This window comes from Colobus angolensis, unplaced genomic scaffold (genome assembly GCF_000951035.1).
Source record: "Colobus angolensis palliatus isolate OR3802 unplaced genomic scaffold, Cang.pa_1.0 Scaffold23, whole genome shotgun sequence".
Classification (NCBI taxonomy): Eukaryota; Metazoa; Chordata; class Mammalia; order Primates; family Cercopithecidae; genus Colobus; species Colobus angolensis.
The window spans coordinates 9902817-9929485 of record NW_012115488.1 but is presented as its reverse complement, the minus strand read 5'-3'; positions in this window follow the sequence as shown (position 1 = coordinate 9929485).

The window sequence follows — 26669 nt, the reverse complement described above, 5'->3', positions numbered from 1 at the left end:
TATATATAATATATATCTTATAGTGCCCATAAGTATTTTTATGAGACCTGGAAAAGGGTCTTCCATATTCCTGCCTTGCAGGTAAAAACTGGTGGCTGATGTTTCAGTCAGAAGGCTGGTGGAGAAATGGTAGTGTCTCAATATTTAGTATGTAACCATTTTATTTAACCTGTTTTCAATATGGTAGCCTGCTCTCACAGTGCCTTGTGCCCTCTAGTCAAGTTGTATTCTCTCTAGGTGATGAACCTTCGGTGTTGTGCTGGAGTAAGAAAATGGCAATCCCTTGACTACAAGGAGTTGCAGGGCTCTGGGTATATAACTGCTTCTTCAACATTGACTCAATCTTCCTTTTTAAGGCCCAACTTTATTCCCACTTCCAAAATTACCAGACATAATTACTGGGAGCTGTTTGTGGGTTTTGAGGCATATGTTGCATTGCTTTTTAAATTTCTCTACAAATCATTGTAGAGTAGGAAGTTTTTTGAATTATGCTAAACCCATTTGGTTTCAGATTGCTATTCAAATTTCTCATTCTTTCTGTCCTTGTAGACAAATCTTTCTTTTTGTTTGTCTTGGTGCTCTGCAGTTTAACTAGGATGGGTTTAATTGTAGGTTTCATTTACCTTGCATTGTGTTCCTTATGTTCCTGAATGTGACGATTTGTGCCTTTTATCAATTCCAGAATATTATCAGCCACCTTTTTTTTTTTTTTCCTTTTGAGATGAAGTCTAGCTCTGTCGCTCAGGCTGGAGTACAGTGGCACAATCTCGTCTCACTGCAACCTCTGCCTCCCGGGTTCAAGCAATTCTTCTGCCTCAGCCTCCTGAGTAGCTGGGACTAGAGGCACGCACCACCACGCACACCCAGCTAATTTTTTGTATTTTTAGTAGAGACGGGGTTTCACCATGTTGGGCGAGCTGGTATCGAACTCCTGAGCTCGTGATCTGCCCGCCTCGGACTCCCAAAGTGCTAGGATTCTAGGTGTGAGCCACCGTGCCTGGCCAAAAATAACTTCTTTAAATACATTTGACATGCTTATTATCATTTCAGAATCTATGTCTTTGCAGATTTACTTCTGTAGTGGTGATAGCATTTTGTTTTCTTTTCATTTTTGTTTCTCTTACTCTCAGTGTCTTCTTTTGTTGTTTTGAGATTTTTCTAATCTATACTCCCGTTCTTTGGAAGTTTATCTGTGAAAGCTCTTTGAGACCTAGACTTAAAACATCTACAAGTTCTTCTATCAGTACCACTTGGAAACACTGCCAACCTAGAACCATTTTAATATAAACTTTTAGTTTGGGCATTTCGAACCATACAGAGAGTGTAAAATTTCACCTTAAGTTCAGGTTGAGGGCCACTTGAGGTTACATATTGTCAAGAGAGACCTCTCACCCTCATCCATAGTTAAGACCAAGGAAAGCAAGTTTCTTTACTATTTTCCTTTGTCTTAGTTGTCTCATTAAAGAGAACAAAATTGTTTCTGGTTGGAGGAGAGTCTCAAATAAGAATTGCAATAGTTAATAGGCCCTCATGTTTATCTTTCTTTTCTTTTTTTTGAGATGGAGTCTCACTCTGTCGCCCAGGCTGGAGTGCAGTGGGGCAATCTTGGGTCACTGTAACCTCTGTTTCCCAAGTTCAAGCAATTCTCCTGCCTCAACCTCCCAAGTAGCTGGGATTACAGGTGCCCACCACCACACCCTGGCTGTTTTTTGTATTTTTAGTAGCAATGGGGTTTCACCATGTTGGCTACGCTGGTCTCAAACTCCTGCTCTGCCCACCTTGGCCTCCCAAAATGCTGGTATTACAGGTGTGAGCCACCACACTTGGCCTTTTATCATTTGTAATAAATCATAAATCCGAAGCTTTAGACCCCCTTTAGAATTTGTAAATTTCAATGTGCTACATCCCACCCCCACTCCAGGCAATGGGGATATGGTAAGCTATCTCAGTGGCGTACACAGCAGTGTTTAGTTCTTGTTCACGTCACAGTTCTTTATGGAATAGTCAAGTCTTCCCAGAGACTCTCTTCCAAGCTTTCCACTACCTGGAACATTGAGCTTTCAAAGGTATTACAAAAGTGTCTGTAGGAAAAATTGTAGGATCAAGAAGGATGTGTTCAAGTCCACACTTCTGCTATGTTTTATTGCCAGATTTTTGCCCCGATCTAACTCTATATGAGGCCAATAGGCCATGCATGGTGGTTCATGCCTATAATCTCAGCACTTTGGGAGATGGAGGCTGGCAGATCACTTGAGGTCGGGAATCCGAGACGAGCCTGGGCAACATGGCGAAACCTCATCTCTACTAAAAATACAAAAATTAGCAGGGTGTGATGACGCACGCCTGTAGTCCCAGCTACTCAGGAGGCTGAGGCACGAGAATCGCTTGAACCTGGAAGGCGGAGGTTGCAGTGAGCCAAGATTGTGCCACCGCACTCCAGCCTGGGCCATAGAGTGAGAATCTATCTCAAAAAAATAAAATAAAATAAAAATAAATTTATAGGAGGCCAAGAAATACAGTCTTCATGTGTGCTGAGGAAAAGTAATTAGTGAACATATAGCATTATTTCTGTCACCGAGGAGTGCCTGGGGGCTCTAATGAATCTAGAAAATGTACATTTGTGAAATGAAATGAAAAAAATGAGTAAGAAATCAGTGAAATAGTTTATAACCCATCTACTGCATTTGAATTTATAATATGTCAAATCTGATTCAAACCAGGAGAATTGATTCCCAGATTCCTTGAGCATCCCTGCTCAAAGACTGTTTTATGTTAATGACATGGTGTGAGCTAGTTTGGGAACCAGTAGGGTGATGCTTTGAGAATTATCAGGACAGAAATAAGATGAATTTTCTGGACTTACATTTCTGGGAAATATCAACAGATTTTGTTAAGCATTAAACCTCTGACCCCTACTGTTCTTCTATGGTTTTTTCATGAAACCCACTAGCCTAACCCCCAAATACATAGTCCTTTCTCTCACCTTTTAATCTGTACATGTCTTGTTCTCCGTACTTGGAGTTCTTTATTACTGTTTGCCCTCATGATAGGCATGTAATCACCAAAAGTTTATATGTAATCTTTTCTCAGAAGTCTTTTTGGAGTCCTCTAAAAAGAATTGCTTGTGTTTTCTCTATTTTCAAATATCGTTGTTGATTTTACTTATTTATATGGTTGTGGTCCTCATTACACTTATTCCTTACAACACAGGTATACTCATAATTACGGTGTGATCACATTGGAAGTAAAGATTGAGTCTTTTTGTGTTCTTTCTCCAACATCTAGGATAGTTCTAGACACATAGAAGGTGCTCAATAAATGTCTGTGGCTCAGTGATAACTCCAGCTTAACAGAGTTCTCCATGCACATGGTGAAATTATTCGGTTCAGTCTAGCTGAGGGGATTAACTAACTGCTCCATAATCCACATTAATGTGGTCAGATCACTTAAATTATAAGCTAAGAAGACACAATCTCTACCTTTAATAAACTTTATCTCTAAAAAAGAGATATAAAACACATCCAAGTATACACACAAATACACAAAGAAGTTACAATTAAATTTGAATGTATGAGTGCTTGTTAAGCAGAAAGGAGGGAAAGATGGAGCGCATTGGGGTAAAAGAAAACCTATGACGTGAGGTGAACATGCACAGACAACTGTGGCGATGTACCCAGCCTGGCTGTCCTCATTCACCCCTCAGCTGCATGCTGACGAAACAGTCACTCTGTCTGTTTGGAAGCTAAAACATTTTTAGCAGGCTTGGAGTGCAGACATGACCACATTTAGCTCCTCAATGCTGCTCCTTATTGACAGTCCCTAAAATGGAAAACTAGAAATTTGGTCGTATATGAGTTTAATATCTCATCAGAAAGAATTTAAAAGGCAAAGTTTATTGGCTTTTTTTTTTTTTTTTAAGTGAATATCATTCTTCTATCATGCAGTCTTGAAATAACATGGTACTAAGCATGGATTTTTCCACCAAATGAGGAAATTCTAATTCTAATTGTTAATCTCTTTATCAATGACACCAAGGGGCAAGGAACATCACCATCTTTGGAGACCTAGTGGTGGAGTTAAGCTACTCCAGGGAAACAATCTTATGTAAAGAGGAGTTGAGCTTCCTAGAGGAAAAAGCACATCTGTTTTTTGTTTTTCTTCCTTTTTCCTGATATAACTTAGCAGAGCAGCACAAGTTTGTAAGTGGGAACCACCACTTTACCCAACACATGCCCCTGAAAATTACCCAATTTCTGTCTATTCTGCTTCCCTCGGCATCCACTTTCACCTCCCATTCCAATCCTGTCAGTCTCAATCAACTGTTACTGCTGACCTATGGGCCCGACTGCTGAATGCCTTGACTAGAATCCTGAAGAGTAATCACATCTGTTGTTACAGTTGTGGTGGTGGTGGTGATAGTGGTGGTAAGTGTATGCGGCTTAGGTGGGGGACAAGTAATGTTACATGACAGCTTGTTTCCACTCTATGTTCTTCAGCAATGACTATACATCAGAATTTAGTATCTGGAGATCAACAACAACAACAACAAAAACTAAGTAATAGGAATGTTCATTTCCAGTAGTGACAAACTAGTAATTCAGAACAAACCTCCTACTGAGTTTTAATAGAAAAGATAAGGGGAAAATCCATTTGAAGGTATCTGAAAGCTAAAGAAGTAGGGTATAATTAGTTCAGGATTTGGAAAAAATAAAAATCAAGAGACTTGTGCCTTATGATTGAGGCCGCTTTTCTACTAGAGACATTTGAAAATCCCAGAAAAGGTATCTGGGTTATAAAAGTCCTTCCTAAGTGGAAGCTTATCAAACTCTTTCCACATAAGATTGTAACTCCAAAGAACTATAGTCAGGAATAAGGGTGAAGTAGAAGCCAACTGGCTCTCTCAAAGACTGTAGCCTAGTTCCAAATTACTTTTATCACTGAAATTATCTTAAGCATTTCCAGATTGCTAGAGATCCCCAATGCCCCAAATGCAAACTTTTTCCTGGGTAAAGTTAACAATGTGCTAGACCTCAAATTATGTCAACATACAATTTTTCAAATATAAGTTCTGATGCACAATAGAAAATAACCAAGACCCTAAGAAGACAGAACTTCATGAAAAATAACTAAAAACAGTCTTGTAAGGACTACAAAAATTAGGGTCCCCAAACATTGATTTTAAAAGCTATGCTTTCTTACATTCAAAGAGATAAAAAACAAGATTTGGAATTATAGCTGAGAGCTAAAAATATTAAATCATGGTAAATTGAAAAAGGATCAAATAGAAAAGCTAGAATTTGCAAATGCAGTAACTAAAATTAAGAACAAAATATATGGATTTAACTGCAGACTAAACAAAATTGAAGAAAGAATCTATGATCTGAATGGTAGGACAGAAGAAAATATGCAGAAAATCATAAATCACAATTAATGACAGACAAAAAAGAGAGAGAAATGATGAGATTACAGTGAGAAAATATGATATACATGTGGAATCCAAGAAGTAGAAGAGAGTGAAATAGGGCAGAAATAATATTTGAGAAAATAATGGCTAAGAACTTCCAAAGTTGATAAAGAACAATAAGCCTATATTCAATAATTCCTAAGGATAAATAAAAAGAAATTCACACCTAGGCTCATCATTGTAAAGCTGAAGTAAATAACAATAATAAGGTAAATTTTAAAAGCAGCCAGAAGAGAAAAGACAGATTACTTTCAAGGAAAACAGTTTGACATATTACTTTTCAAAAGAAACAATGAAAGCCAGAAAACAATGGTATGATATTTCCAAAGAACCCAAAGAAGATAACCTATAGTTTATACACAGGGAAAATATCCTCCAAGAATGAAGACAAAATAATGACATTTGTTTTTTAAGCAAAAACTGATATAATTGATCTCTAGCAGACCCACAATAAAGAAAATACTTCTTTGGGCAGAAGGAAAATCATTCCTAATGGAAGATCAACTATTCAAGAAAGAAAGAAGAGCAATGAGAAAGGTAAATATGTGGGTATATCTAAATGAAAGTTGATTAAATATACTAGTGATCATATCTTGTGTAATTTAAATATTATTGGAAGACAGTTCTTTATAGGCCTCTGCATGATTTGTGAGCAAGGGCACTGAAAGTTTTGTTTCAGACTATTTTTAATGAATATTTGTACAGCAAGGAGCTTTGGGGTAGAGATAGTGTCTCCCTTCAAAGCAGAGTAAGTTTGCCCACTCAGGATTTCTTAGTTATGATTCAAATGCGCTATGTGCCTAGTATCTACCTGGACCATTCCATGTCACCCCAGTGGGCTTTGGGGGGTAAGGAGAATTGACACAAACACAAAGCTCACATTTTTTCCTGTGCCATGAGTAATAATGTCCTTCATCTTTGACTCGGGAATGTTGTAGGTTCTGCCTGCATCCCTGAAATTATGGCAGGCTAACTTGCTAGCTTGCAAGTAGAGTAAAATCTCATATCTTTCATAGTTCTTGACAAATATGTGAGTAGAATTAAAATACACAACACTACCATGTAAGCAAATATATTACATTCAAGTGGGGTTTATTAAAGAAATGTAAATTGACTTAACTTTTGAAAATTAACCAATGTAATTCATCACACTTGCAGAATAAAAGAGAAAAATGATTTGATCTCAAAAGATGCAGAAATATCTTTTAATAATTTCAATACTCAGGGCTGGGTGTGGTGGCTCACGCCTGTAATCCCAGCACTTTGGGAGGCTGAGGCAGGCAGATCACAAGGTCAGGAGATTGAGATCATCCTGGCTAACACAGTGAAACCCCGTCTCTACTAAAAATATAAAACATTAGCCAGGCATGGTGGTGGGTGCCTGTAGTTCCAGCTACTGGGGAGGCTGAGGCAGGAGAATCACTTGAACCCAGGCGGCAGACCTTGCCATGAGCCGAGATCGTGCCACTGCACTCCAGCCTGGGTGACACAGCGAGACTTCGTCTCAAAAATAAATAAATAAATAAAATAATAATAATAATTTCAATACTCATACATGATTTAAATTCAACTTCTAGCAAATTAGAAATAGATAGGCACCAGGTGTGCTAGCTATCTAATCCCAGCACTTTGGCAGGCTGAGGCAGGTGGGTTGCTTGAGCTCAAGAGCTCGAGATCAGCCTGGGTAACATGGTGAAACCCCATCTCTATCAAAAATACAAAAAATTAGCTGAGCATGGTGGCATGCACCTGTGGTCCCAGCTACTTAGGAGGCTGAGGTGGGAGGATCACTTGAGTCTAGGAGGTGGCGGTTACAGTAAGCTGAGCTCACACCAGTGTACTCCAACCTGGGTGACAGAGGTGACACTATCTCAAAAAAAAAAGAAAAAGAAATGGATAAGAACTTTCCTAATCTGCAAAAGGCATCTAAAATGACCCAGAGAAAGCATCAGTTGTATTTACACATCAGCAGCATTTACAAAATACAAGTTTGAAAATATAAAATTCACAACATCATAAAAATTTTAAATGCCTAGAGTCAATCAAGATGTGCAAGATCTTTTTATTTATTTATTTATTTTGAGATGGAGTCTTGCTCTGTTGTCCAGGTTGGAGTGCCATGATATGATCTCGGCTTACTGCAGCCTCTGCCTCCTGGGTTCAAGTGATTCTCTTGTCTCAGCTTCCTGAGTAACTGGGACTACAGGCGCACACCACCATGCCTGGCTAACATTTGAATTTTTAGTGGAGATGGTGTTTCACCATGTTGGTCAGGTTGGTCTTGAACTCCTGATCTCAAGTGATTCATCTACCTCCCAAAGTGCTGGGGTTACAGGCCTGAACCACTGCACCTGGCCATGTGCAAGATCCTTATGCATAAATATATAAAATATTATTGAGAGAAGTTTTTATAGGCCAAAATCAACAGAGGGATATGTCCTGTTCATGAACTGGAAGACTCAACACTATAAAAATATCATTTTCTCCAAACTGATTTTGATCCTAATCAAAATCCCAAAAGAGCTTGCACGCATGCATGTGTGTGCATGCATAACTAAATAAGTTATGTGTGGTCGAAGGCCACTATTCACTATCTACTCTCTCTTTGGCTTATACCGGGACTAGGATTGTAAAGTCATAGCATATCTGTGTAACGGCAAAAAAGTTGTTTGTTCATATGATTTCATGTGTAATTTATAAACGTGAGATGAACTTAATGTATTGTATAATATTTTGGAGGTTTAAAATGTTGCTATTTCTAAACCTAGTTTACCAGGATTGTTATTATGTTGTTGGAGATTTTGTGAAAAATTTAAAAATAATTTATTTTGTGTTATAGTCAAGAAAAACACAATTTTCTCCTTTGACAAAAAGAAAAACCAAAAAAAACCACAAAAAACCCAAAGTCATTATAGTTAAATATTGCTATGTCTATAAAAGTTTTACATTAATCATACGCTGGCCAGTTGATAGAAAACTGGCCAGTATTTCTGTACAGGAAAGCCAAGAATAAAATTTCATAAGGCCTTTACTTCTCAATGAAAAATAATAGTTTATTATCAATTTAGAATGTATATTGGGGAATTTACATATTAGGAATTTTTAATTCAAATAAAATTTTAGTTCTTTCCTTTGAGGTAGAAAATTATCATTATTATTAACACTATTAACTGTACCTTGGCAGTTGTCTTATTTATCAACTAGATTCCAGATCTAAATATCTTATGTCCAATCTCCTCAACTACAACCCCAAAAGCTGTCTTAAACAGTTAAAGAAAAATTTTTCACAGACCAAATTCTGTATGCCTTGTAGTGGGACGCAAAGAGGTATGTTATATCAATGGTGTGCTGAAGCTTCTGTAAACTGATTTATGAGAACCAGTTATGAGCGTGTCTTTCCACCTCCACATTTAGTGACGTCATATTGATAATTTGAAATCAGTCATGGTAAACAGGAGTAGTTATACCACAGAAATGGGTGAACACAATAAATCAGGGTTTGTTGTTGTTGTTGTTTTACCTGGGAGAGCTGTCTGTTAAACATTACCAGTGTACAATTATGTTATGTGAAGAAAAAAAGAAAAGGAAACACGGAAGTGGTTTTAGTTATAGAAAGGCCATGGAATTTGAAAATGGAGTTCAGAATGACTTGTCAGATTTAGAATTGGAAAATATTCAAAGTTTCATATATTTATGTATTTATTTATTTAAAGACAGAGTCTGTCTCTGTCCCCCAGGCTGGAATGCAGTTGTGCCATCTCAGCTCACTGAAACCTCTGCCTCCTGGGCTCAAGCGATTTTCCTGCCTCAGTCTCCTGAATAGCTGGGACCGACCATACATGTGTGTCACCATGCCCAGCTAATTTTTGTATTTTCTGTAGAGATGGGATTTCGCCATGTTGGTCAGGCTGGTCTGGAACTCCTGACTTCAAGTGATCTGCCCACCTCGGCCTCCCAGAATGCTGGGATTACAGGAGTGAGCCACCATGCCTGGCCGTGTGATCCTAATTTTGATCAAGCATTTGAAACCTTTAGTTTTACAGACTTCCCCAAATCAAATTCTCAATTTAAGTCTTTTTAACCTTGAACTAACTTTGAGATGTTCCACAGGGTTCTAGAACTTTTCAAATGATGTATAAAAGAAGTATTAAACTGAAGTAGGCTTATTTCATATATTAAATTATATGAGAAATATTGTCAAATAAATGTTTAACCTTCTTTGAGTTATATTTGTATGGATATATTATTAAATGTGCTCCAAAATTGTATGAGATTTCAAAAATTATGATGTTATAAGTCATAATTTTGGTTATTATGTTCCAATTTTGTACACCACAGAAAAAAACAAATTTCCTTGTCAAGTGGGTCACTACGGACTCTCATCAGATTTTGAACCATGGCCATTTTATGTCTCATTGCCTGCAGTTAATTGCTTTGTTCTGATGCTTTTCTGAAAGCTTTTTGCAAGCAACTATACTCTTAAAGCATTGTATCTTCAAGGAGGCTCATGAAAAGAATGGAAAGAATTCTGACAAGTTCAGGTTTCTGATAACTGAGATATTATTAAACTGGATAAGAATTTCTAAAACTCTAGTGAAAAAACATGGGGTTGGGCATGGTGGCTCACACCTGTAATCCAAGCACTTTGGGAGGCTGAGGTGGGCAGATCACTTGAGGTCAGGAGTTCATGATCAGCCTGGATGGACAACATGGCGAAACCCCGTCTCTACTGAAAAAAATACAAAAATTAGGCTGGTGTGGTGGCGCTGTAATCCCAGCTACTTGAGGGGTTGAGGTACAAGAATTGCTTGAACTCAGGAGGCAGAGGTTGCAGTAAGCCGAAATAGCACCACTGCACTCCAACGTCAGCAACAGAGAGAGTCTCTGTCCCAAAACAACAACAGCAACAATAACAACAAAAACTGATGGGTTTGTGAAGCTGCTAACCAAGATTAAACAGAGCAAACATTAATTACATTAGACTGAATTAACTGATGAAGACAACATATGAGGTTTTATGCCTTTTAAAAATTTGAGCCAATGCTAGTTCTTTTCATGTTTTGTTTTTCAAATTTAAGGAATTTCTTTTTCTTTTCAGCTATGTACAGCTTACAGCAATTTGATAAAGTATTCTTTTGTACATAAAATAGAAACATTTGCTTTTCTTCCCTACTTGATCTCTCCAAAGTTCAGAAACTATTGGTGAGTATTCTTATTTTTATGTCAAATATGAGTATTTACATAAGTTCAATAAGAATTTAACTGTATCATTTAACAAGATGCAGTTGAAATATTGAATATATTATTACTAAGGCTTTGACTGGAATATCATATTTGAAAATGTGCATAGAATGCCTGGCTTCAGGAGTTCCCAACCCTTCAGAGAGTGAGTAAAAAGTTGTCACTTCTTGGCAGGCCAGAGAACATCAAGATATTACATACTGTAGGCAAAGTCTGATATCTGCTTTGGTTTGACTTCCTGGTGTCAAGAGGTTTTTAAAAGTCCAAATTTAGCTTCCTTGTGAAAATTTACAGCAAAGCAAATTTAAAAGGAGTGAGCTTATGTGGCTATTCTTGCTGTACTTATGTAAATATCAGGCCAAGTTTGAGGCTACACTTATTTTACAAACATATTGGTCTTACCATGATTATCTTTAATAAAAACGGGGGTGACTGTAGAGAGAAAAATTATGTTTCAAAAGAAAAGTACAGTACATCTGTTATTTGATTGTAGACCTGTTTATTGCTTTTGAGTTTTTATGATCTATCTGTAGACTGGATTCCAAATTCTTTCTGGGTACAACATCTGGGTACAACTCTTCAACAAAGAATAAGAACTGCTCTGTTCCTGAAACCCTATAGCCAAAGTTGGACAATTCAATATACATTCCAAGGGACAAGTCTCATGCCTGATGTTTGAGCCACATAGATAGTTTGTCAGAATGTCTGATGCCACAACTGAAGATACTCAAACTGCAAACTAGGATAAGTAGCTGACTTCATGCTGTGGATAGCTTATCACAAAACCAGAAGAACAAGACTCCATATCATAGTAAGACTCTTACCCTTCTTATTTTTCTTTAATAATTTTTTTCTTTTATATTTTGTAGAGATGGGGCCTCACCATGTTGCCCAGGCTAGTCTAAAATGCCTGAGCTCAGACAATTCTTACCCTTCTTAATTTTTCGTTATTTATGCTTACCTCTTTCACTTGACAGGATAATGCTGTAGTTAGAATTTCAGTCAGTAGTTTTTGTGAGTAACTTAACAAAGCACTGGATCTGTCATGTCAAATCCTTTTTTTTTTTTTTTTTAAAGAAGTGGGGTTTTGCTATGTTGCCCAGGCTGGAGTGCAGTGGCTATTCACAGGCATAATCATGGCACATTACAACCTTGAACTGGGCACAAGCAATCCTTCCACCTCAGCCTCCTGAGTAGCTGGGAATTCAGGAATGCACCACCATGACTGGCTCAAACCTAAACCTTTACAAGACTTAAGAGATCTTTGAGTATACCTAACAGGTAACATTAGCAACATTCCTAACACGATGTTTGTTCAAATTGTACTAGTGGTCTCTTTTTATAGAGTTAGTACTCTCTGCTTTGATTTTGACATTTTCCTGTGTTGCTAGATGATAGAATTGCTGCCTACTATTTACTGAACAGGGAGAAATCTGTGCAGTTGATGACACTTCTTGTTGCACATAGATAAATACATAGGGTATTGTGGACACTCAGTTGCAAAAAGTTAATGATCAGGCTACTTGGTTAAAATGGGTAGATTCCTCATCTGATTCATTCTTTGATCTATTCAATTTTAGGTGGTTCAATTCATCAAGACCCTGGCTTAGGAGCATACTCCAAACTCTTGGTAATATCTTCCTAATAGTTATACAAATAGTCTCCCTGGTGCATTATGTCATCTTAAAAAGTTTTAACTTTATGCACACAGCTATCTGTCGAATATCAAATAGTTTTCCTTCAGCCCAAAGAAATGCATTTTCATGAGAACACTGTAATCTACCAATGACATGTTGAGAATGGAAACCCAGAATGATGGTAACTAACAGTAGTGTTAATATCTTTTGTTTTTATTTTTAAATTGTTTTTTTAATTTTTAATTTTTAATTTTCATTGTTTTGTGATGGAGTCTTGCTCTTGTTGCCCAGGCTGGAATGCAGTGGCGTGATCTCACCTCACTGCAGCCTCAGCCTCCCGGGTTCAAGTATTCCTCCTGCCTCAGCCTCCCAAGTAGCTGGGATTACTGGCGCCCGCCACCATGCCCGGCTAATTTCTTGTATTTTTAGTAGAGATGGGGTTTTACCATGTTGGCCAGGCTGGTCTCAAACTCCTGACATCAGGTGATCTGCCTGTCTTGGCCTCCCAAAGTGCTGGGATTACAGGCGTGAGCCACTGTACCCAGCCAATGCCTTTAGTTTTGATCACACTCTTATCTGGGGGAGAACCTCATCAAAAGAGGGAAATTGTTAAACAAACAGAGGAGGTCATTAACTCCTGCACTAGGCCCCAGCAGATTAGACTAGAAACGACAAATGGAGTCACCCACACTCACCAAACTAAAACTGAGTTGTTATCTGGTCTTCCAAGAAATTAAGAGGGACAAATAGCTCAATTTTTCTAACAGGTCTGTTGTAATCTTCAATTGGTATGATAATGAAGTTCCCCTTGTTTTAATCCTTATGCTAAAGAGTGATCTGAAGTAAACTGGTGTTAACCAATCAGTTATCTCTCTATTATTCTGTGTCTCTGTCCCTGTCTTATAAGGAAAGTAACTTTGAAATGATCTGTCTCTTTTTGTTCTTTATGTCTGCCTTCTTCAGCTCATTTTCTGTCTATAAAGCCAACCTCCTCAGCCCAACTCATTGAAACACTTGTTCTATTTTATGGGATGGAGTGTTGCCTGATTCTAGAATCACAACTAAGCCATTTGAAATCTTTAAACTGAATTTATTGTAATTTTATCTTCTGACACTACCTATTACTCTGTTCCTAGGAACACAGATCTCATGAAAGTTGTCTGTATGTGATTACCAATTTTTTTATTGCTGTTTCTGGCATATAGATATTATTTCTACCTAGTAATTTTAGTGGCATTTGTTTCCCATGTGGTTTCTTCAGGAAGTTTATTTCCAATATGTCCTTCATTTCTTTTCTTCATTGATCTTCCTTTAGCCTTTGTTTGCTCTATGAGGGGAACGTAGACTCTGGAACTAACAAAGGAAATAGAAACGTACAAATAGTATTTCCAGTACAAGAGTCCATGTGACCTTTAAGAAGAGTCCAAGCTCAATTGGCTGAAAAGTTTTCTGTGGGAAAAGCATTTTCCCAAGGTCAGGAGAGTTCAAAGAACACAGCAAACTTTGTGGAGCATGCCAATTAATTCTGTAAAAATTGTTTTTGTGTGTGTGCAAAGACATAGGGCTTGGCTGGTCATTCTGGTCTCCAGATGGTCACAGGATGCAGCCAGTAATGACCATGGAACACCCTGAAACTGATTATTAGTTTAATCAAGCAACATAGTCTCATTTGTTTGCATGTACGAGAAAGTTTGACAAAAATTTTGACTATGGTCTCTGTCATCCCTACTACTACTCCACACTAAGTGACCATCATTTTCTGGCTGGATTATTGTAATGACTTCCTAACTAGTCACCTCTTTAACAATCTTACTTCTCTGAAATCTATTCACAATGCAGCTAGAGAGGTCATTTTAAAATCTACATTGGATTTTGTCACTCCCAGCTTTAGAAATGTCCTTGGCTTCCCATGGTAGTTAGAATAGCATGGAAAAAGCTTTACCATGGCCTACAAGCTCCTGCATGGCTGGCACCCCACCTCCCTTCTCCATTTGTTTCTTCCACCATCCCTCAAATTTCCAACAATCTTAGCTGGTTTCATGCCACTGTCCCTTTGGCCCAGTGCCCCAGCCACAGAGCTTCTTGTGGTCCCTCAAAAGCCCACCCAAATTCCTTCTTATCATAGGGCTTTTCCATGTGCTCTTCTTTCTCCCTAAAACATGCTCCTTCTTCATAATTCAGTGCTACACATACTGTTTGAGGTATCTCTTTAAGGGTGGTAGCAGGCAGCCAGCAGTGGTCACTTTTACCTGGCCGGGCTGGTAGTGCTCCATGAAGGAGGTGATTCTCAAGCTTGAAGTTGAGGGAGCATTCATAGGCAGACAAGTGGGACAAAAGGGTAATCTCAGCAGAGGGAACAGACTAGATTAAAATATGGAAGGCAGGAAACCATTGGGATAAAAGTAATGATGACATTTGTTAAAATAAGGACAAAAGACTGAGGAGGAAGTTTTGAGAGAAAGATGAACTTTGCTTAGAACCTGTTGAGTTTGATTTCTCTGGGACTTCAAGATGGAGAGAAGAATAGGCAATTGGATATGTGGGGAAGGATTTGGACTAGTTGTCTAAAAAGGTAGAGAAGGACATGTAGATCTAAAAGTTACCAGCACAATTTCCCAGGGAAAAATTTTAGAGTAATACAAAAAGAAACACCAACATTTAAAAAGCAGGCACCAGGCCAGGCACGGTGGCTCATGTCTGTAATCCTAGCACTTTGGGAGGCCGAGGTGGGTGGATCATGAGGACAGGAGATGGAGACTATCCTGGCTAACACAGTGAAACCCTGTCTCTATTAAAAATACAAAAAATTAGCCGGGTGTGGTGGCGGGCGCCTGTAGTCCCAGCTACTCAGGAGGCTGAGGCAGGAGAATGGCATGAATTCGGGAGATGGAGCTTGCAGTGAGCCAAGATTGCACCACTGCATTCTAGCCTGGGCGACAGAGCGAGACTCCGTCTCAAAAAAAAGCAGGCACCAGTAATGAAGACAAGAAATGGTCAGAAAAGTTGATGTCTCTGAAAGCGAGGAGAGGGGAGAGTTTCAAGTTATCCATAGCAAAAACATAGATAATTTAATGTGAGAACTAAAAGGACTTTAAGGGATTTAGCAATAGGAAAGTCGTGGATGAGCTTTGCCAGGGAAATGTGGGAAACTGAGATGTGAGGAAAGTAGCTGGAGATTGGGGAGAAACTGAAATATCAAGAAATGTAGCTGAAGATTGAAGACCATTCTTCTGTGGAGTCTGGCTCTGAAAGAGGAGAGAGGGAGCAGAGGAACAGAGTGGTTCCTGTGAACCCCTATGAAGTGGGTACAGAACTCTGATGTGGGTACAGAGTTGAGTTAAATTGTTTTATTTGTATGTTTTAGATTAGGTAAGGCTAATGGTTTTATAGGCAGAAGGAAGGTAAGATTGAAATATAATATTTGAGAAAACAATTTATGAAACAAAATATTGCAAGAGAGGGTAGGAAATCTGCTTTTGAAACTAAGGAGAATTTAGTAGAGGAACAAACTCTGAGATGGGTAGAAAAGAGAAAAGAGTCATGGCCTGGTTATGCAGCTGTTGTCTGCAATTTTCCTCTGTGAGGTAGGAGCTGTGGCCCCTGCTAAGAGGCTAGACACCGTGGTAAGTTGCTGCCTCATCTCAGCAACTTAGCTGAGATACCTGTTGGTACAAAATCATAGTGGTTTTACACGTCAAGGGTTCATGGCTATGAGGACTGGGCCTACATATAAAATAAAATATTCAAGGCTGTGATATTCCTGCAGATGTGTGCACATGGTCTGATTTATTCTCTCCTGGCCCAGCAATAGGGATGCAAGGCCAGAGAAGATTTGAAGGTCAAGGATGTGAAAGTAGCTGCAATAGCAGGTGAGATCCTCTCTGAGTGTAAATGTCAGACCCTCACAGTGACTGATTATCAGGCCAGGATACCACCTTTTTCTTTTCAGTAGAGTGATTTAGGAATCAGTTGCAGTTCTAGGGACTATCTGATAATGCTTGTCTGTACCTCATGTTTGAGCTAATAAACATTGTCAAATAACTGTTTAAGTTTGAGTGGAGTAAGAACTTTAGGGAAGGGTAATGCATGTAATTGCCTATTATCATAATAAAAGGTTATGCTGCACCTATACTTCTCACTGGGGAATAATAACTAAAACGTGTTTTAAAAATATGTATCCAGTGCACTTCACATATGTTTATCAGGTATATTTGATTTAAATCAAAAGACTTTAGGTGGAAGTAATTCTTCACTTCTTGTATCTGTGAACATATAATTATCTCTTTCTCCTTGCAGCAGTACTCTAACACTGTCTTCAGTGTTTTGTAATCTAAGTTTTTGTTATTTTGGCTTTTTTTCTCTTGCCTCTAACTTTTTGTCTTTGCTTATGTTTTTCTGCTGAGTTAACAGCGTCACAGGCACAAAGTAAGCACTAGATAAATACCTGCTGATTGACTGACCCAAATCCTAAAGCAGGATGCTTTAGTCTCAGGGTAGAATCAGGAAAATGATGTTGCCAATTTAAACCTATCTTCCTGGTGGCTTCAAGCCACCCATTCATGGCTAAGTAGTGTGTGTGTGAGCAACTGCCTTGCAGCACTGCTCAAAGTGGCCATGCTCTTGCTATTAGGACCATAGAGGGTAGAATTTACTAAAGTATAGAAACGTTTAGCTTGGGTTTTCTTTCTCTCTAGTTGCTAATCTTAATTAGACGGTCTTCCTAAAAGATCCCAGGTACATACCATTTTCATTTTTAAAAAAATACAGCTTCATTATCAGTAGCAAAAATTCTTAGGATAAGGCCCTGGGTTAAAGCTATAAACACATAAAGAAATTGTTCAAGGCAGCTATATTTGAACATCTATTTTTATAGCCCATTAAAAAGAATTTTGCAGGTATTTCCATCGTAAGTAATAAGACAAAGTCTTTCTCTTTTTCACAAAGCCATGCCATCTATTACTCTGCAGTGTTGTATTTTAAGCAGTGTCTAACTTAAAATGTTATTGATTTTTCCTAGAGAATTTTTATTGTTCTGATTAATTTGTACTTTTAAAACCTTTGTCTGCTGTTTCATGTGCAAAGATTTTTTGAATTGTGGATAAATAATGTCTGAAAGATCATAATTTCCCACAGGAATGTGTCTATAATAGAGTGGCACACAGAAGAGAGGAGGTTCTTGTCCTCAGGGAGTTTATCTTCCAGTTGGGAAAGATATAAAAAATAAGTAAAATGATAAATAAATAATTTTAAGTTGGGATAGCATTGGTACAGTAGTCCCTCCTTATCCACAGGGGATAAGTTTCAAGACCCCAGGGGATGCCTGAAACTGCACAGTAACAGATCCTATATACACTGATATGGAATGGCTGTACCCCCAACCAAATGTCATATTGAATTGTAGCTCCCATAATTCCCATGTGTTGGCGGAGGGACCTGGTTGAGATAATTGAACCATGGAGGTTCAACACCATCCTGTTGTAGTGATAGTGAGTTAGTTCTCACGAGATCTGATGTCTTTATCTTTTGTTTGTTCATTTATTTATTTATTTATTATCTATTTTTAGATGGAGTCTCACTCTGTTGCCCAGGCTGGAGGGCAGTGGCACGATCTCAGCTTACTGCAACCTCTGCCTCTCGGGTTCAAGCGATTCTCCTGCCTCAGCCTCCTAAGTAGCTGGGATTACAGGCTCCTGTCACCACACCCGGATAATTCTTGCATTTTTAGTAGAGATGGGGTTTCACCATGTTGGCCAGGTTGGTCTCGAACTCCTGACCTCAGGTAATCTGCCTACCACCTCAGCCTCTCGAAGTGTTGGGATTACAGGTGTGAGCCATCGTGCACAGCCATGAGATCTGATGGTTATTGATGGTTTTATAAGGGGCTTCCCCCTTTGCTGGGCACTCATTCTTCTCCTTCTTGCTGCCATGTGTGAAAAGAAATGTTTGCTTCCCCTTCTGCCATGATTATAAGTTTCTTGAGGCCTCCCCTCTCCTGTGGAACCGTAAGTCAATCAATTTTCCTTATAAATTACCCAGTCTTGTGTATGTCCTTATAGCAGCATGAGAACAAATTAATACAGTAAATTTGTACTGCAGGGTAGGGTGCTGTTTCAAAGACACCCGAAAATGTGGAAGCAACTTTGGAACTGGGTAACAGGCAGAGGTTGGAACAGTTTGGAGTGCTCAGAAGGTTGGAAGATGTAGGAAAGTTTGGAAATTCCTAGAGACTTGTTGAATGTCTTTGACTACAATGCTGATAGTGATATGGACAGTGAAGTCCAGGCTGAGGTGGTCTCAGATGGAAATGGGGAACTTGTTGGGAACTGGAGTAAAGTTACTCTTTCTATGCAAAGAGACTGAGGCATTTTGTCCCTGCCCTAGAGATCTGTGGAACTTTGAACTTGAGAGAGATGATTTAGGATATCTGGCAGAAGAAATTTCTAAGTGGCAAAGCATTCAAAAGGAAGCAGAGCATAAAAGTTTGGAAAATTTGCAGCCTGACAATGCGACAGAAAAGAAAAACTTATTTTCTGGGGAGAAATTAAAGCCTAGGGCAGAAATTTGCATAAGTAATTAGGAACTGGATGTTAATGGCCAACACATTGGGAAAGTGTCTCCAGGGCATGTCAGAGAACTTCACCGCAGCCCCTCCTGTCATAGGCCAGCAAGCTTAGGAGGAAAAATGGCTTTGTGGGCCTGGCCCCATGCCTCCCTGCTGTGTACAGCATAGGGACTTGGTGCTCTGCATCCTAGCCACTCCAGTTGTGGCTAAAAGAGGCCAAGGAACAGCTCAGGTCATGGCTTCAGAGGTTGCAAGCCCCAAGCCTTGGCAGCTTCCACATGGTGTTGAGTGTGCAAGTGCACAGAAGTCAAGAACTGAAGTTTGGGAATCTCCACCTAGATTTCGGAGGATATGTGGAAACACCTGGATGTCCAGGCAGAAGTTTGCTGCAGGGGCAGGGCCCTCATAGAGAACCACTGCTAGGGCAGTGTGAAAGGGGAATTGTGGGGATGGATTCCTCACACAGAGTCCCCACTGGGGCACTGCCTAGTGGAGCTGTGAGAAGAGGGCCACTGTCCTCTAGGCCCCAGAGTGGTAGATCCACTAACAGCACAGCTTGCAGAGTGCACCTGGAAAATCTGCAGGCACTCAATGCCAGCCCATGAAAGCAGCTGGGAAGGGGGCTGTACCCACCAGAGCCACAGGGGCAGAGCTGCACAAGGCCATGGGAGCCTACCTCTTGCATCAGTGTGACCTGGAGGTGAGACATGGAGTCAAAGGAGATCATTGTGGAACTTTAAGGTTTAGTGATTGCCCTATTGGATTTTGGACTTGGATGGGGTCTGTATCCCCTTTGTTTTGGCCAATTTCTCCCATTTGGAATGGGTGTATTTACCCAATGCCTGTACCCTCATTGTATCTAGGAAGTAACTAGCTTACCTTTGAATTTACAGGCTCATAGGTGGAAGAGACTTGTCTCACATGAGACTTGGGACTTGAACTTTTGAGCTAATGCTGGAGTGAGTTAAGACTTTGAGGGACTGTTGGAAGGGCATGATTGTGTTTTGAATTGTGAAGACATGAGATTTCAGAGGGGTAAGGGGCAGAATAATATGGTTTGGCTGTGTCCATACTCAAATCTCACCTTGAATGTAGTTCCCATAATCCCAATGTGTTGTAGGAGGGACCAGGTGGAGATAGTTAAATCATGGGGGTGGTTTCCCCCATATTATTCTCATGACAGTGAGTTACTTCTCACAAGATCTGATGGTTTTATAAGGGGTTTCCCCCTTTGCTAGGCACTCATTCTTCTCCTTCCTGCTGCCATGTGAAGAAGGACATGTTTGCTTCTCCTTCTGCCATGATTGTAAATTTCCTGAGGCCTCCCCAGCCCTGTGGAACTGTGAGTCAATTAAACCTCTTTTCTTTGTAAAATGTATGTCCTTATAGCAGTATGAAAAAGGACCACTACATACACTATGTTTTTTTCCTATACAGTATCAAGCAGGTAGCATGTATAGTGTGAATATATCAGACAAAGGGATGATTCATGTCCAGATTCATGTCCAGTGCAGGGCAGACCAGGATGGTGCAAGATTTCATCATGCTACTCAGAATGGTGTGTAATTTAAAACCGATTAGTTGTCTATTTTTAGAATTTCCACTTAATATTTTTGGACCACTATTGACTACAGATAACTGAAATGGTAAAGCAAAACAATGGATAAGGGGGGACTACTGTATTTGCTTTTTCTTCCCCATATGTTTCTGTCAGCCTTACCACTTATAGACTTATGAAATGTATTCTCCATCAGAAGCGCCATACAGTATAACTTCTAATTGAGAAAGTTAAAAATAAGAAAATGGATAATGTTGATGGAATTACTGACTTTACCACGTATCTCATGATACACGGTAGCAGTCTGCCTTACAAAACGACAAGATGGGATACCAAATACTCAACTATGATGCCAGCCAGAAGATAATACATTGTGAAGTTGGGGTGCTAGCATATGAAATATGATATGTGGTCTGAAGCTGTGACAGTTTTATGGTACTGATGCTTCCATGGCCTGAATGCATGAATTTGGTAATTAAGGGGTAGGACTGGAATGACACCTCTCATGAAATCACATAGTGGCTGAATCACAAAAGCTTGCATCTCATTCCAGTCCCCTTGGACTCTGCTGATTTAGGGGGTCTTAGTAGCCAAAGGAGGATTGCTTCCACAGAGTACCAAGTAAACACTGGCTTAACAGCACTGGAAGCTGAGTTTGCCACTTTTTTATTTCCAATTCTAAAACCACAGGATGAAAAGTCCAAAATAAATTATGATATGACAGAAATGATGATTCTAGCTATAATGGGGAAACAGTGTTGCTATTACACAATAGGATCAAGAAGGGTGTTGGTAGAAATCCAGCAGTCCTCTGGGGTGCTTCTTAATACTGTCAAGTCCAGCATCAAAAGTTAAAGGAAATCCACAGCAACCTAATATGGGAAGAATGATCAAGGGGCAGCTTTTTCAGGATCAAGGTATGGGTAAATCCTTGTTTGAGGGGAAAAGAAAATTAAAATTGATAATAGAGGAGTTGAGTCATCAGTGCAAATACAGCACCAAGACGAATTACAGAAATAAGACTGTAACACCTACCCATATTTTCTTTCATGTATATATATAAATCTTAACCATTTTTCCTACATTGTATCTTTGTTCTATTATTTATTTATTAGTATTGGCTTTTACAAATTAGTCCATAGTTTATAGAATATTGAGACAATACCATGGCACAATTCCAGAAGAACTGGACATCTTCCAGAAAGCCTATATTTTGAGCTGGATGAAACTTCAACTGATTCCTTTTATATGAGGAAGAATAGTTACTTTAAGTAGGAACATTTTTTTTCCTAGAACGTTAAGCATAGGGAGAAGCTTGTAAGTCGGTGTTGAACTGCCAAAAGTTTGGCTTATAGTGGACATTCGTGATTCATTTTGGCTGTATGGCAACCAAGTCCCATTCTATACTGTATTTGAGAATTCCCACTCATGAATCTTGGTGTGGGGCAAAAAGAGTCTATTGCTAAGGAGGCTAAGAATGCCAGACGCTTAACAGCTTCTTTTGAAGACAGTATATTGTCATGAGACTTAGATAGTTTCAGAACTGGACTTTAACTAAGGGTGAGTGATGGAAGAAACCAAGAAGAGGGGTCTTTTTTCTTGTGACTATGGCTAAGACACCTATTAATACTACTTCCTTACAAACAATAAAGCTAAACTTAGTGTGAAACTTTCAGATTTTATCCTGAAATTAGGTTCTCCAGCCCTGCCAGTGAGTCTACAAATTATTCACTATCCTTTTAATAAACTCCTTTCCTGCTTAACTCCAGCTAGACTTGCTAGAAACCATGACATCAACTACCATAGCATTTGTTGAGGCATTTCCCAATATTTTATCACTGTTATGAATTCCTTTTAAAAAATTCTTTTTAAACAACCCCTTTTAAAATATTTATTTTTAAAGGTCAGCCACGGACCTCATACTTTAAAATATTTTAATGTTAACTAAAATGCATTCATTAACATTACCACTTCTAGGAGCCCCAGGTTGAGGATCACCAGCATAAGATAAACCAAATACATATTATGCAGCAACATCTCATTAATTCAAATGAAATGGGAAAGACTGTCTATATCCATGTGAAATACCCCACTTTTAAAACAATGAGGTTTTATTATTTCCAGTTACTTATAGCAAGTAATTGTATCTAACTACCATCAAAGCATTACTAGAAATGCTAGAAATCTACCAGAAATAACCAGAAATCTGCCAAACTATATATAGAGAGTACATGTTACTATAATCAAGTTTTATTTTCTTGGAAGGGACCTGTATTATTCAGAATTCTTTCTGTTTCAAATAATTTTTTAAAAATTCAAACTGGCTTGAAAATAAAAGGGAATGTCTTAACACATAGAACTTAAAAATCCAGGGGTTAATCTGGCTTCAGACATTATTAGATGTATGGGCTAAAAAAAAAGAGCCAGGACTCAGTCTCCCTCTCTCCACTGCTTGGCTATGCTTTCCTGTAGATTGGTGTCATTCTCAGGCAAGCCCTCCCCCACTTGCTAGCAAGATAGTTGCCAGAAGTTCTGGGCCTACATCTTACCCTTTCAGCAACCTGTGAAGAAAAAGATTTCTTTTTCCCAACAGTTTCCTTAAAAGTCTTAGGACCGCTTCAAATTTTCCAAGTGTGGACCACGTGCCCTTTCTTGGCCAACGAGATAAAAGTCACTGAATGTCTATATAAGCATCAGATGCCCATTTCTGGAAGCTGAGGATAATTTTAGCTCAACCATACCTCATAGAAATAGGGGAGAGGTGGTTCAACAAAGAACAATGACATGCTGTTACCAGAAGAAGGAATAAGATGCTGACCAGGTGAAAAGACCCATTTCACAAGAGAACTTTAAATTACCAGCGCCACCTGGTGCATCAAAACTCCTCTGAAGCCGGGCGCAGTGGTTCACAATTGTAATCTCAGCACTTTGGGTGGTTGAGGCAGGAGCATTGCTTGAGCCCAGGCATTCGAGACCGGCCTGGGGAACATAGGGAGACCAACCCTTCCCCCTACCCTGACACATCTCTACAAAAGATTTAAAAATTAGCCAGGCATGGTGGTGCATGCCTGTAGTCCCAGCTACCTGCGAGGCCGAGATTGGAGGACTGGTTGGGCCTGGGAGGCTGAGGCTGCAGTGAGGTGTGATTGTGCCACTGCACTCCATCCTGGGTGACAGAATGAGACCCTGTCTCAAAAACAAACAAACAAACAAAATTCCTCTGTAACACTACTGATGGCTACTGAGCTTCTACTTGTATATTTCCCATATTGATATATTTCCTATCCTATTCAGCAACTTATTCTGTTGCCAGTAAGTGTTAAAGTTCTTATGTGGAATGAAAATTTGCTTCCTTGGATTTTAAAAACCTCTGTCTATGCTCTGCTCTATGGAGTTCGGCACCTGCCCATTCTCACTTAAAAATGACACTCCTTACAGTGTTTGAGGTCAGATTTTATATACATCATGTACCCCATTTCTCAAATGACTCTTTTTCTCCAGGACCTTTATTATCTTGGACACTTTTCTCTAAGACATTTTCTCATTCATTGATATAAAATATACTTCTATGAAAGAACATACTTGGAAGATAAATAAAACAAGGAAACGGGAGTACACCATGAAATACAGAAATCATTTTATTAACTGTGACCCATATCTCTACATGCAACCTGATTTGGTTAGAAGAGCAATCCTTGGATGTGGAAGTAAATAAAATGCAATGGCCTGCTTTCTTTTTCTTTTTTCTTTTTTGCCTTGACTAGAGTGACTGTAGTCTGGTTTACCCAAAACAGTCTCAAAGTGTCCGTTTTCGGCTAGTGTAATTATCATGGTGCCCCCCTTCTCTTCCAAAACCTTACTTTGGTCACGCTAGTCTTGAACCACTATCTGCATACATTGTCCATAGTTTGAAATAAATCATACCACAAGTTTTGGCTATGTGCCAGAGGTAGCAAAACCTACAACCTGTTCAGTTTTTGGATTTCATCCAGATGAGATGTGCTGATTGAGTCAAGGAGTTTCCATGCTGGACAAGTATGTACTTTTGGTTGATCAGTGCTAGATAATAATGCTTCAAAACATTGTCTAGTAGTCTAATTAGAGGACTGTGTGATATTTGTGACATTGCCAGATGGAACATGTTCAAGGAGAAGGACAACTATGCAGCCACAAGAAATACACCCTATCACCTTGTGCCTGAAGAAATTGTGTTCTATCATCACATTGTTAATCAACTGACAATACAATTACTTACAGTTAATTTATGCTACAATAAATGTAATTCTGATATATTTAGGATTACGTCTATCAGTTTACTATTTGTTTCCTATTTGTTCAAGCAGCTCTATGTTTCTTTAAAAATGTAAAGGAGACATGTTGATCAACTGATTAATGTTTCAATGGCCTTATTTTCCTGAATAGCTATAGGAGTGTTCCAAATAGAAATAGACCACATTCCAAACATGATGTATCACTATAGTGGTTGCAGAGGAAGAGCAGATTGAGTGAGCTATTTGTAAGGGTACCCAGAAAATTTATCACCAAAAGTGAAACATTTTTGAGAGTGAGAGAGGGTGCTATTAATAATTATTCTGGAATGACAGGATAATTCCAGGCAAACAAAGATGTATAGTGACCCTAAACAAATATGTATTTATTGTATAATTAATTGTTTCCTATTAGGGAACTGTGCACAAGAATTCTGATCATGGAAGCTGGCGATAGGAAGCTTGTTGTATTTGCTGTATTAAGTGTGTACCTTAAGTAATAAACAAGTTCTATAGTTAGGATTTGGTCCAAGCAAATTAAATGTCTAGAATTTACACATCCAGAAATTATACATGTACTATATCATTTGTAGGCATCAAGATTAGTAAGTATTACATGAATCAGGTCTTAAATAGGTTGGGAAAAGTACAAGTTGTTTTGAGATACCTCAATCCCTCTTCATTCCCATTACTAATCATGAAAACAACACAAATGTTTCTGTTTTCTTCTTGACTTGGGTCACATTCCATTGCGGGGTGATGTAAGAGTTTTAGCCAAGCATAGAATAGTAATGAGCAATTTGGGAGATTCAGTTCTAAAACCTTGCCTTGGGTCACACACAACTAGCACTTAGAATCTAAGAACATGGAACCATTTGACTTGCAAGGTTAATTGTATACCTGTTGACTTTGGGCATATTTTCTAAGGTTAAACTAGAAAAACAAAGAGTCGGTTATGGTCCACTTGTTCAAGAAAAGAAATACAAGCCCATGAGTCTTCTAGTATTTTTCCTATCCCATTGAAATATACAAGCCACCATAGCTTTCCTCTGCAAACAGCTGAGGCCTCTTGACTTCTGCTTCTAAGCCAGTAGTTCCCAGCTTGGATGCACATTAGAATTATCTAGGGGGACCCTAAAAAATCCTGAAGTGTCCAGGCGCAGTGGCTCATGCCTGTAATCCCAAAACTTTGAAAGGTCGAAGCGGGCAGATCATGAGGGCAAGAGATTGAGACCATCCTGGCTAACATTGTGAAACCCCATCTCTACTAAAACTACAAAAATTAGCTGGGCATGGTCACACATGCCTGTAGTCCCAGCTACTTGGGAGGCTGAGGCAGGAGAATCGCTTGAACCCAGGAGGTAGTGGTTGTAGTGAGCCGACATTGCACCACTGTACTCCAGCCTGGCAACTGAGTGCGATTCTGTCTCAAAAAAAAAAAAAAAAAAATTCTTGACGCACAAGCCATACTTCAGATCAATTAAATTATCATGTCTGTGGTGGAACCTAGGCATCCGTGTTTTTAAAACACTGCAGATAATTCCAATGTGCAGGCAGGGTTGAGAACCATTGCTGTAGTTTCAGCTCCATTCCCAGCTCTGCAACCATTAAGGGCTGATTTGAAGAGTTCTAGTCCAGTGCTCCAAGATGTCTGAAAGATTCAAAACTGAGTTGCAAAGCTAGTCTGACTTACCAGTTCCAGTGACTAAATTTTTAAGAGTCACAGGCTGAAGTAAGAAAAAGAGGAATAATTGGATTCGGATTTAGCTAGGCTTTATTTTATTTTTTTGGACATCTTTTTTTTTTAGACAGAGTCTCACTCTATTGCCGAGGCTGGAGTGCAGCAGCATGATTTCAGCTCACTGCAACCTTTGCCTCCCGGGTTCAAGTGGTTCCCCTACCTCAGCCTCCTGAGTAGCTGGGATTACAAGTGCGTGCC